General features: G+C 43.2%; 1 long non-coding RNA gene across 1 annotated transcript in view; it reads left to right on the top strand.

Annotated features, from left to right (window-relative positions):
* LOC135043115 (uncharacterized) overlaps positions 1-9,377 on the top strand; it is a 195,880-nt gene extending 186,503 nt beyond the window's left edge. The window contains exons 2-3 of the long non-coding RNA XR_010236446.1: positions 7,553-7,617; positions 8,282-9,377. This is a non-coding gene — a long non-coding RNA (uncharacterized LOC135043115). The remainder of the gene's footprint in view (positions 1-7,552; positions 7,618-8,281) is intronic.
* Positions 9,378-13,048: the final 3,671 nt, after the last annotated feature.

Below are 13,048 nucleotides of genomic sequence, written 5' to 3'. Positions count from 1 at the left end.
AGATGGTTCTAGGAAGTTGGATTGGAATGTGGAATATAATTAGTTGGATTGGAATGTGGAATATAATTAGTTGGATTGGAATGTGGAATAAGATTAGTTGGTTTGTAGAAAATGGCTGCTGCTGGGTGTTTTCTCCTCCCCCTTTGAACCATGTGTTGCAGTCTTTGGAATCATGGGAGTTTTCCCAAAATGGAGTCTAGCTTCTGTCCCATGCGGTATTGTAGGGTTGTGTATATAGGGACAGCCAGTATGGGTAAGCTCAAGTATTCTCTCCACAAAGATTCTCAGCATTGACTAACTGCGCAGCGATTGTTTCTCACATGTGTAAGTTTCTCTGCAACCATATTGCCTTTATTGTTATTGTAAGCCATTCTCTCTCTCTCTCTCCTTCCCCTTAAACGTACTTGTGTCTTTATTGTATTATATGTTAGTTACTTGGTTAGATATTTTATGTTATTTTGGTAGTGTATAGCTTGTATTGTATTATTCTTTTTGAACGTTCATTCTCTCACTAAAGGCGTTAGAACCTTAGACCGGTATTTGGTTGATTATTGTATTACTAAGGGGTTCTCAGAGCGTCATAGTCGCTCATACAGCTTTTAAGCTAACAAGGTTACACTGCATTACATCTACACATTATCACTGCACAAATGTTTACAGTATAAGTACATTCCTTAAGGTATAGTTAAGGGCGTACCCTTGCGGTACCTTTTGCGCCAATTGCGTACTGTGTTCTTTAACCTTTAACGTGTTTTTAATAGGACAAATATTATAGACATTGTCACCCATTTGTTACACAACTCTGCAGGGAGAGGGTAGCGAGCCATGCCCATTTGGGTATAGGGAATTTCTTTCTAGGAGTCCCATCTGATGTCCACTAAATGATCAGAATGAGGTAGAACAATTTTAACCACCTTCTGCTGTTTAAACTTATCAGTTTTCTTTGCCACAGCAGTGGAATCCTCCTCATCTGTGATTTGAAGGATATGCTTAAGAGCCACCACTAGGGCAGGGACATCAGTTTGTAAGGGAGAATCCTCATCAGTAAAACAGGATTCAGTGTCTGACAGGACCGTATGCTCCCCCTCCTCTTCTGATGAGACATCAGAGAGGTTTGTAGACTGTGAGAAGGAAACAGCCCGCTTTGGGGGACCAGGCGTATGGGAGTGACCCAAGGTAGATTTCTGTCTAACCAGGGACTGGTTTAGTTGTTGCAGTTGGTTAGAAAAATGTCCCGCCCAAGGTGGATTAACCATGGGAACAATTTGTGGGGGTAATGGCACAGGCGGCCCCATAGGGGCACAAGGCGTTCCACTAGAGTACCCAGCAGGGTAGTGAATGCTGCCCGTGGAGGCTCCTGACTATTGGCAGGGGCTGCAGACTGACTGGGAGGTGTATGACAAGCAGTACACAGACCCTTATACAACACTTCCCCCACTGCTAAATCCTTGGAGCATGCTCTGCATGATACAGGAGCTTCCACAGATTTACTGCCCTTTCTGTTAGACATTATATATGCAACAAATGGGTAACACAGTACGATAATTAAGCCAGAAAAAAGCAAAAACCTCTGGAATAAAAGAGGGGATAGGAGCTAATTCAGGTTGGATCGCAAATTGAATTATTATGATCGCCCCGCACATGCACCTGCACTTTCTGCGGGGGGGGGGGGCACAGAAAATGCGATCACCTCTTCTTCAATCAGGCAGAGGCAGTCATGTGGCGAGGGGGGAGGCGCAATGCTCCATTTCCATGGCGGAGGCAGAGTGTTGTGGGGGCAGTGCAGCACGAACGGGGGTTAGTGACGGCCAAATGTTGGCGTGTCGGGGGCATGATCACGGCGGCTGCATGATGTCACATGCAGCCACCATTATCGAGAACATGGCAGCAGGCCTCCTGTGGGTGCAGCTAAGCTGTGCTGGCAGGAGGCTTCCTCAGTTTATGCTAACACGCAGAAATTGCGATCCATATATATGTATATACATACAATGTTACTCTGGCACTCACGGCTTCCCCCTTAGAGTGTAACTTGCTCCGGTGCCTTCCCCAGGGGCCACGTCTCTTATGCAATGTAGATGAAAAACAGAGGCGGCAATCAGAGACTTGTAATTTAAACCAAGATGTGTATTTTCACAATTCACATCCTGGTTTAAATTACAAGTTTCTGACTGCCACCTCTGTTTTTCATCTACATCATATATATATATATATATATATATATATACTGTGTGTGTGTGTGTGTGTGTGTGTGTGTGTGTGTGTGCGTGTGTGTATATATATATATATATATATATATATATCACAGTGCGGTCACAGACCAGAGGATATAGCAGAATACAATATAGCAGAGTACAACATACTCTGCAATGTACACCTTTTCTCAACTAACGCTGTATCTAAGACATGTACGATACTCAAGTGAATGTAAAGTCTCAGCGCTGTACACAGGTAGCTTTACATGGGAGACCCTCCCCCTGCAATCCCGGAGACCTGCTGCAGCTATGCTGTTTAACATGGAGCCCAGACTCTCTGTGAGGGAGGGAGGGAAAGGAGATGGGCGGGAAATCTGTGAGGTGATGGGGCCCTGGGCCGGGGGAGGGGCTACATGTCAAGCACCGCCTCCCCTATGCTGGACTTCCACCTCGGGTATTGTGAAGCTTTATTAAACAGGTGTTAATACACCTGATCTGTGCTCCGATTGCCCTGGTGGTCTAGTGGTGTACCTGCCCAGTGACAGTGTCCACGGCAGCCCGCGGTCCGTCTCCCCAGATCACGGATGGAACGTGATTTAATGGCATGTCTTGCCTAGGAGACCCTCTTACCTACTCCGCGTAGCAGCCACACGATCCAGGAGAGCAGTTTGCGATTGTGCCTAATTCAGGACGCCTGCGCCGCAGGTACCCGGGAACAAGACCAACGTGAGTGTGCAGCGCCGCTTGGGAGGTGATGGAGCTGCAGCGCTGAATGTCACTCTGACATACAGCGCTGCCAGCCCAGTCAGAAAAGCTAAAAATCTTCTTTGTTGAAAAGCTTTCAGGGCTGCTCAGAGCTATATATATATATATATATATATATATATATATATATATATATATATATATACAGTATATACACTGCTCAAAAAAATAAAGGGAACACTAAAATAACACATCCTAGATCTGAATGAATGAAATATTCTTATTAAATACTTTGTTCTTTACATAGTTGAATGTGCTGACAACAAAATCACACAAAAATTATCAATGGAAATCAAATTTATTAACCCATGGAGGTCTGGATTTGGAGTCACACTCAAAATTAAAGTGGAAAAACACACTACAGGCTGATCCAACTTTGATGTAATGTCCTTAAAACAAGTCAAAATGAGGCTCAGTAGTGTGTGTGGCCTCCACGTGCCTGTATGACCTCCCTACAATGCCTGGGCATGCTCCTGATGAGGTGGCGGATGGTCTCCTGAGGGATCTCCTCCCAGACCTGGACTAAAGCATCCGCCAACTCCTGGACAGTCTGTGGTGCAACGTGGCGTTGGTGGATGGAGTGAGACATGATGTCCCAGATGTGCTCAATTGGATTCAGATCTGGGGAACTGGCGGGCCAGTCCATAGGATCAATGCCTTTGTCTTGCAGGAACTGCTGACACACTCCAGCCACATGAGGTCTAGCATTGTCTTGCATTAGGATGAACCCAGGGCCAACCGCACCAGCATATGGTCTCACAAGGGGTCTGAGGATCTCATCTCGGTATCTAATGGCAGTCAGGCTACCTCTGGCGAGCACATGGAGGGCTGTGCGGCCCCCCAAAGAAATGCCATCCCACACCATTACTGACCCACTGCCAAACCAGTCATGCTGGAGGATGTTGCAGGCAGCAGAACATTCTCCTTGGCGTCTCCAGACTCTGTCACATCTGTCACATGTGCTCAGTGAGAACCTGCTTTCATCTGTAAAGAGCACAGGGCGCCAGTGGCAAATTTGCCAATCCTGGTGTTCTCTGGCAAATGCCAAATGTCCTGCACGGTGTTGGGCTGTAAGCACAACCCCCACTTGTGGACGTCGGGCCCTCATACCACCCTCATGGAGTCTGTTTCTGATCGTTTGAGTAGACACATGCACATTTTTGGCTTGCTGGAGGTCATTTTGCAGGGCTCTGGCAGTGCTCCTCCTGTACCTCCTTGCACAAAGGCGGAGGTATCGGTCCTGCTGCTGGGTTGTTGCCCTCCTACAGCCTCCTCCATGTCTCCTGATGTACTGGCCTGTCTCCTGGTAGCGCCTCCATGCTCTGGACACTACGCTGACAGACACAGCAAACCTTCTTGCCACAGCTCGCATTGATGTGCCATCCTGGATGAGCTGCACTACCTGAGCCACTTGTGTGGGTTGTAGACTCCGTCTCATGCTACCACTAGAGTGAAAGTACCGCCAGCTTTCAAAAGTGACCAAAGCATCAGCCAGAAAGCATAGGAGCTGAGAAGTGGTCTGTGGTCACCACCTGCAGAACAACTCCTTTATTGGGGGTGTCTTGCTAAGTGCCTACAATTTCCACCTGTTGTCTATTCCATTTGCACAACAGCATGTGAAATTGATTGTCAATCAGTGTTGCTTCCCAAGTGGACAGTTTTGATTTCACAGAAGTGTGATTGACTTGGAGTTACATTGTGTTGTTTAAGTGTTCCCTTTATTATTTTGAGCAGTGTATATATATAAAAAAAGATTTGGATTAAATATTACTAACCCCTTTATTTGTAGTAAATAATATACAGCACAGGACAGCACCACTGGACTTACACAGTAGTACCAATGGACTTATATGGCAGTATCGCTGGACTTATACATCTGTACCACTAGACTTATATGGCAGTACCGCTGGACTTATATGGCAGTACCGCAGGACTTATACGGCAATACCGCTGGACTTATACGGCTGAACCGCTGGACTTATACTGCTGTACCACCGGACTTATAAGGCTGTACCGCTGGACTTATATAGCTGTACCAGTGGACTTATATGGCTGTACCACTGGACTTAAATAAGGCTTTATCGCTGGACCTATACGGCAGTACTGCTGGACTTATACGGCTGTGACGCCGGACTTATACAGCTGTACTGCTGGACTTTTATGGCTGTGCCGCTGGACTTATACGGCTGTACTGCTGGACTTACATGGCAGTACCACTGGACTTATACGGCAGCACCACTTGACTTATGGCAGCACAGGACACGACCACTGGACTGAGGCAGCACAAGACACCACCACTGGACTGATGCAGCACAAGACAGCACCACTGGACTGGACTTATACAGCAGCACCACTGGACTTATGGCAGCACAGGACACCACCACTGAACTGATGCAGCACAAGACACCACCACTGGACTGATGCAGCACAAGACACCACCACTGGACTGATGCAGCACAAGACAGCACCACTGGACTGGACTTACACAGCAGCATCACTGGACTTATGGCAGCACAGGACACCACCACTGGACTGATGCAGCACAAGACACCACCACTGGACTGATGCAGCACAAGACAGCACCACTGTACTGGACTTACACAGCAGCATCACTGGTCTTATGGCAGCACCGGACACCACCACTGTGACTGCACTAATGCTGCACAAGACACTACCTCTGGACTGATGCAGCACAAGACAGTACCACTGGAATGATACAAAAGAGTAGGTCACCACCCCATGCACCACGCCACTTTCTCGCACAGACACTGAGGAGACACGTCCTCTCACTACACTGTCCAAGACTGGAGTGAAGATGGCGGGGCGGGAGGCGCGAAATATACATAGTCCGGATCTCGCATGAATCCGACACCAGGATGATTACGTTTTGCCTCGTTCTGGGATCCGAGTGTGGTGGGAAAACTCGAGCCGGATTTGGTTCCCGACTCGGATCGGGAGTGTTCGGTGGGGTTAAGATTTTCAAAATCTGAACCCCACAGATTTTCAAAATCGGAACCCGCTCATCCCTAGTTATATACTGTACATACAGGCATAACCCCTTGAAGATGGCTATCTCTAATTAACAGTTGTCCAGTACAAGAGCAGCCATACCAGCCAGCTGGCAGAGTTGGCCAAGCAGATACTGTGGCACATGGTTTGATATTCTCTGTCACTAATAAAAACTGAAGAAGAATAAAGTGATGTTTGTAAACTTCTTTCATGCCCACAACACTCCCTTTCCTGCCAAAGTGGGACTAAAACTCGGCCCTGACTAGAGCCAAGCACAGTACAGTACCCAGATGACAACAAATATGATGACCTGTATGAAGTAATAATTGAGACTTAAAATCATAATTTTATCTTTTACATCTAAAAAAAGAGAATTTGGAGCTTAAAAATCTGCACCTTATACATTTCAGTGCCTACTTACCTATAAGTAGGCTTACCAATCCAGCCCTTTAAACTGGGCCACTCATGTATTACGGGTATGGGTCGTAGGGTAGACACAACTTAGGTTGACAGTCATTAGGTCGACCATGAAAGGCCGACATGCATTAGGTCGACATGGATAACAGATCAACATGGTCATTAGGTCGACATGTTTTTTTAAACTTTTTTGGGTGTCGTTTTCTTCGTAAAGTGACGGGGAACCCCAGTTAGTGCACCGTGTCCCCTTGCATGGCTTGCTTCACTCGCCATGTTTTGGGCAAGGTTCCTCGCTTAGCTCGGCACAGGTTACCATTCCAATCATAGTCCACATGGATCGTTAAGTATAAAAAATCCTAAAAAATAAAGAAAATGTGATAAACTCATGTCGACCTTGTGACCTGTCGACCTAGTACATGTCGACCTAATGACCATGTCGACCCATTGGCCATGTCGACCTAATACATGTCGCCTTTCAGTGGTCGACCTAACGACTGTCGACCTAAGCTATGTCGACCTAACAACCGTATCTCTGTATTACACTGGTCCTGTGGCTGATTAAAACTAGTGATGAGCGAGGTTCGGTTTTACTCGGTTTTACTCGGTTCTCAAAACGGCATCTTATTGGCTATCCAAAACACGTGACATCCGTGAGCCAATAAGATGCCGTTTTGAGAACCGAGTAAAACCGAGTAAAACCGAGTAAAACCGAATCCGCTCATCACTAATTAAAACCAGTTGAAAAGCAGGCTTGAAGTCAGCTAGCCAACGTATAAGCCATAAACAGCAATAGTCACATATACTTTCTCATAGACTGTGCCCTGGGTCTAAAAATCCTTGCTGACCTGTAAAAACAGGAGGTAAGTATATATGTAATCACTGTAGCAATCTGTTATTGATAGTCTAATCTTCCTTTCCGGGGACATCATTTAGCATAGATTAGTAAATTTGTACAAAATAAATGAAAAAAAAATAATCTCTCACTACAACGGGCTGTTAAAATGTGAACCTCTATGTCAACAGTTACATAGTCTGTAACAGAAGCTAAGGGCTTCATGTACTGAGGCTGATTGTGAGTCAGACACAGATGCAAATGTCAATTTTTATCATACAGGGCAAGCACAGGTGTGATTTAACTCATTCTTACTCATTCTTCATGTTCATACTAGGGATGGACCTCTGCTGAACCTGCGTTTCCGTGAAGGCTCCAAAACTGGATGGCAATGTATACAAGGTCTGTCTTGTGGGAGTATCATGACAATGTTGTGGGCATGTTGTAGTAAACGCCCAATTTTATGTCAGAATGGGCATGATTAAAAAATATAATTTGCATTGGGTGATGTATTAATGTACTGTATATTGTACTGCAGACATTGAGGTGATAGGATCGTAGTGGACACACACAGTTGTTTGTGCCTCTTGATCCTTTGAGACGTGTCTGACCAGTGGTCTTTCTCCAATAAAAATTAACTACCAATTTGGGGAGTGTATAAACTTATAAAATTACTGGGTCAGTGGAGTTGCCACATTTCCGGCACCACTACTTGCAGTATTTTAATGATTTGTCCCTCGGATTTGATGTGAAGTAGGTGGAAATTATCAATATCCACCACACTGTACATCTTTAGATCTTTATATACCCCTGAGGAAGTCCTGTTAAAAGGACAAAACACGTAGGGTTTTAAAGAAACAAGGTGATTAGGACACCCAGTACACATTGGAGAGTCCCCACCACTGAGCTCACATCCTGGGGTGGTTGGTGGCACTTGGGTTTACATCTGTCTTTGTGCAACTTGGTTGTTCCTTGTAATATACCTTGTATGTAATGTAGAGATTGTCTCACCTTATATTTTATGTTTGATGTTATCAATAAACATAGGACATTTTATTAATCCAAGGTTCTGTTTTGGGTGTCTACATCTCTTTGGTGAGTATTGCTGAACATAGATTGAAAGGAGATAAGAATACCCACTCCAAGTTGGATTTACAATCAAGTCCAATCAGAAACAACGGTTGAAAATAATCTGGCCTTGAAATCCGTAAATTCATATGGACTTATTTATGGACAATTGGTTTTGATGTTCTAGCGCCCTCCGGGCTTCTTCATTTGTCCACATTGTTTTGTTCCCACTAACAGGGGTTCTACCGTGAGGTGCTGCTCTCTGAAGCTCGTGATAAGGTTGTTTTTTTTTGTACTGTATAATGTATCGAGAAAAATTGTCTTAGAAATTGAATGACAAATGGTTGAAAGTTAATTACTTTGCTGGGATGTACTCGTACACACCATAACTCCAGAGACCAAATGCTAATGACCCTGTGTTCTATGTGGAGCTGTTGATCTAAGTCCAGGTTCTGGGACAGAACTTGATTACAATATAGTCCAGAGGAGACACACTACCCACCAGAGGTGTCCAATCTCCGTTGTTGTAGGGGAAAAGAGATTGCTTGGAGAAAGCATTTAGACCACTCCTTCCTGAGTAGGCCATTAAAACCTACATAGCACTGCTTGGAATTCCATTCCTTTAAGTTTCAAGTAATTAAGTGCCCCTGGGGACACCCCTCAGAGACGATATGGCCAGAAGAGCCATATTGAAGCATGTTGTAAAAACTGGACCAGTCTGATTACAAGACCAGATCTCTAAGCGTCAAACAGAAATAGAGATAAGTGCATTATCTCCTGCTTGAGTGACCTAGGGACCGCATAGCATAATCTTACACTCAATCCCTTCTGGTTTTAGGAGGGTTAAAATACCTGGGAGCTGAGAGCGAACTGGAGTGGGTTTAAATATGAGAAACACTCCACAGACTGTGTTCCTTGTCGTGAGGTGGATCAATAGACATAAAGACTTGATCATAATGAAACAAAGCTATAGGAAGAGGCCTCACTTCCGTACCATTGTTCAACACTACAGGTTATCTGAACTTTGCTTTTTCTCCCCTTATTTTATTTCTTGAAGTTATTACTAGAGTGATCTTTTAAAAACTATTAAAATCTTGTAACCTTTTTTGTAACTATAAGCTATGAAGATATCCTTGAATTAAATACTAAATTCTAGTTCTGGTTCTGTGTTTTCAAACCCAAGACCTTAAGCGGCCCATGTTACCTATTGTTCTAGTATAAATAATTGAGTATGCGGGTGAGAGTTGAAGCTTGCCCTGGGCATTGTCTCAAAAAGTCACTTCAGCTGGTGGCAGTAACCATGTTGATTAACCACACATGCTGAGGTAATTAGAAAGTGTCAATTGGGGCGATTGTCAGATTGGCATAACAGGAGGATCGGTAGGCCGGAGTCGTTACACATGTAGCTAAGGTGATTCTGAGCTGCACACACACAGCGAGATAAAGCCTGATTCTGACAGATCTCTTGCATTTAAACATTGGATTGGGGCAAAGGCCATTACTAATGATGACAGATATGGCAGTCAGTGCTGGCATAGATTCCTGCTTGCAGACTCATGGATCCTTACAGTAGCTATATGGAACCTAACATTAGCATCAGGTACTACATTAAATCTAGCTTTCATGGCTGTCCACAAAGTCAGACACTTTGCATTCATCTCAGAATCAGCCCAGAACCACAGAACAAGTAGGCATACAGCTATGGGTTAAAAGCATGAGCAGCACTGGTTAGTTGAGAAAGGGTTTGAGGGTTTGGCATTGCATACACTCTGCAAGTAGTCTTTCTAAACAATTTTAAATACACTAGATGTATTGCTGAACCATGAATATTTCATATTTCTATATTAGACTGTAAGAACTCACAAGAAGTCCCCTCATCCCTCAGGTGCTTTACCTTCCCCCATCTATACCATCAACTCCTCTCAACTGCCTCCAAACCCTTGTTCTGCTGCCCTGCTGCTTATTTGGGCATTCTGACTGCTGATGCTGCAATGTTTATAAACCATGTCCTGCAATGTTCCGTGGTATAAGTCACATTTTTCCTGTTTTGTCCATACTGTTTGTGTTTATGTACTGTATAATCCACTGTAGAGCCCTTGTGGCATCATATAAATAAAGGTTATAATAATAATAATAATAATAATTATAATAATAATAATATCATATATATTAATAAAATAAAAAGGGGAGAGTGTGGGATTTGTTTATAAAAGTGTGACCCACCACAGCATTAAGCACACTTTCAAAATGTTGTGGAGTATCACAATAAACATGTCTACTCCACTGCCTTCCATCTACTGTGAAATATACATCTCACTACACTCTTACACTGGCCTTTTTCAGGAGTACAAAGTACCAAAACATCAGTATGTCTGGGGGATTGGGTTGCCAAGAAGCACAGCCATGCCCCCAAGCCAGAGTGACTACACCCCCTTCAGCAGGTGGTGCTGTATCGTCAACAGGGTGCCCCATTCCCCCAACATACTTGGCAACATTCCCGGGTAATGGGGTCCAGAAAAACTACAGTGCCTCTGCTCTTTTTTTTAGAACATCCTAATTAAAATATATAAAGAAACAGGTGTGAAGAAATGTAATTAGTACTGTAGGACATAAACATTCACACACAAAAATTCAGAGAGCAAGAGACGTTAGACGGGAAAAATGAAGCCACCTCAACAGCAATTCATCACGTCAGGAGCAGCTGTCACTTTAATCCAACAGAAATATATTCAGCTCGACACCAAAGAAAATGGATAATGAATTTTAGTAATATGTATCATATGTGGGAGTTACTCCACAGTGAATGTTGCTTGATGTATGAGAAGGTTGAGAATATGATGAAGTCTATGTTCTCTATAAAATACTTTTCTGACAATGGTCTATTGAATTATTGATAAGCAGGGAATTCCATTTACATTTGTTTTTCTGTGGAGCCAGATATTGAGTTCAAGTTTCTATTGATCAAAAATCTTCTATTTTGTTTCTTTTAACAAATGGGTTTCCTGGAGGAAGATTCTGTGACTGTTATGTTTTTCTTGTCTTATTACGAAGGATTGATTACTAGTGAGTGGAATGGATTTTATACATTTCAGTTTAATATTTCAGAGTGAAAAAAATGGTTTTATATATCATTTCTTTTATATATATATATATATATATATATATATCACTGATACTAAACATTTCATTTTCTTCATTTGCAATTTACAATCTAATCTTTAACCTGTGTATAACAAATGCAAAGCAAGGCCAGTTTGTTCATCCATGTGTGTATATTAATCAGGCTATCCTCATGTAGTATAGCAGCGTCGCTCATGTTGTGTACTGTACTGTACTGTAATGTAATGCAAAACAGTATGCAAATGATTTGCTATTTATGAGCATTACCTATTATATAAATAACTTTTGGCATCAGAAGTACAATGAAAATAATTAGGCTTCATGTAGAGTTAGATGTACTGCTATTTTATTTCTGTGCAATACTTAGTCCATACATCACATATGAACCATAAATATATATGCATGGAACGGGGGTAAGTAGGCACGAGCAAAGGTAGTTAAAATACTGTGGTGTAGGGATGTAGCCTTAAGGTTGATAATAACACTGTCAGCATTCATACAATAATATCAGCAGCACAATGTCTACAGTTTAAATTTCAACAGAAAACATGTGGATGCACAAAATGTCGCTAGGTAAAATGATGGCATTGTCAGACTGTCGACATTAGGGTTAGGCTGTGGGTGGGAGGGGTAGGGTTAGGCTGCGGGGGGAGGTTAGACTTAGGCTGCAAGGGAAGGTTAGACTTAGCTGGTATTCAATTAGCCATGGGGACTCATATGCAGGACTGCAGGGAATCACGCGTGAGTGAACCCCACTGATTGAATTGGTCCATTACCGGCAAATTTAATTCACCCATAGGCAACGGGCAGGAGGGTTAGGGTTAGGCTGTGTGAGGGAGATTAGGCTTAGGCTACAGGTGGGAGGGTTAGGGTTTGGCTGCCGGGGGGAGGTTAGGGTTCTGCACTAGAGAGAGGGATAGGGGTAGAAATTAGTGTTAGGAATAGGCGAAATATACTTACTGGAATGCTGGAGGACCTGGAACACGCCTCCGGAGCTGCTACAGTGACCAGAAGAAGGCAAGTCAACACTGGCCCACCAGGACTAATCATTCTAACATGTTGACATTTCATCACTATCTACATGATAAATGTCAGTATTACAACTGTCGACATTTGACACCCAACCTGTAGGAATATTCTGATAATTGTGACTAAAGTAGACCTGGATGCAGACGGATACAGTACTTTATATAGAACACATATCTTCTGAATGATGTTGGAGGAGTGGTGCAATAAGACACCACAATATTGATGATGACCAGCAGCACTAGCACCGATTGGCTCCAGTTGACAGTACTGTGCTTCATTCATCAGTGTGGTTATTATATTATATGGAGTCATGACTGTGTATTCACATTTCTGGTTAGACTGCAACAGAGATGATGATTCCCATTTGATTTTAATAGACGTATTTTACTAACTTGCTATTTTGCGGTTGAAAACTCAACTTTTATTAACAAGGGCAATATTTCATTTGTATTTGTGGTAATATTAAAATATATTTGACATTGAACATACAATTGTCATAGTCAAGCCATAGCTCTATGTTACTGTATCTATAAGCTTTATCTATACTTTCTCTAGGTTACGCCCCAACTAGGGGATGACAAAGAGAATCAGCCAAGTGAAAACAGGGGGAATATAG

The sequence above is a fragment of the Pseudophryne corroboree genome, chromosome 1 (genome assembly GCF_028390025.1).
Source record: "Pseudophryne corroboree isolate aPseCor3 chromosome 1, aPseCor3.hap2, whole genome shotgun sequence".
In the NCBI taxonomy this organism is placed as follows: Eukaryota; Metazoa; Chordata; class Amphibia; order Anura; family Myobatrachidae; genus Pseudophryne; species Pseudophryne corroboree.
The sequence above is the reverse complement of the archived record's forward strand: the minus strand, read 5'-3'. Positions and strand labels throughout refer to the sequence as shown.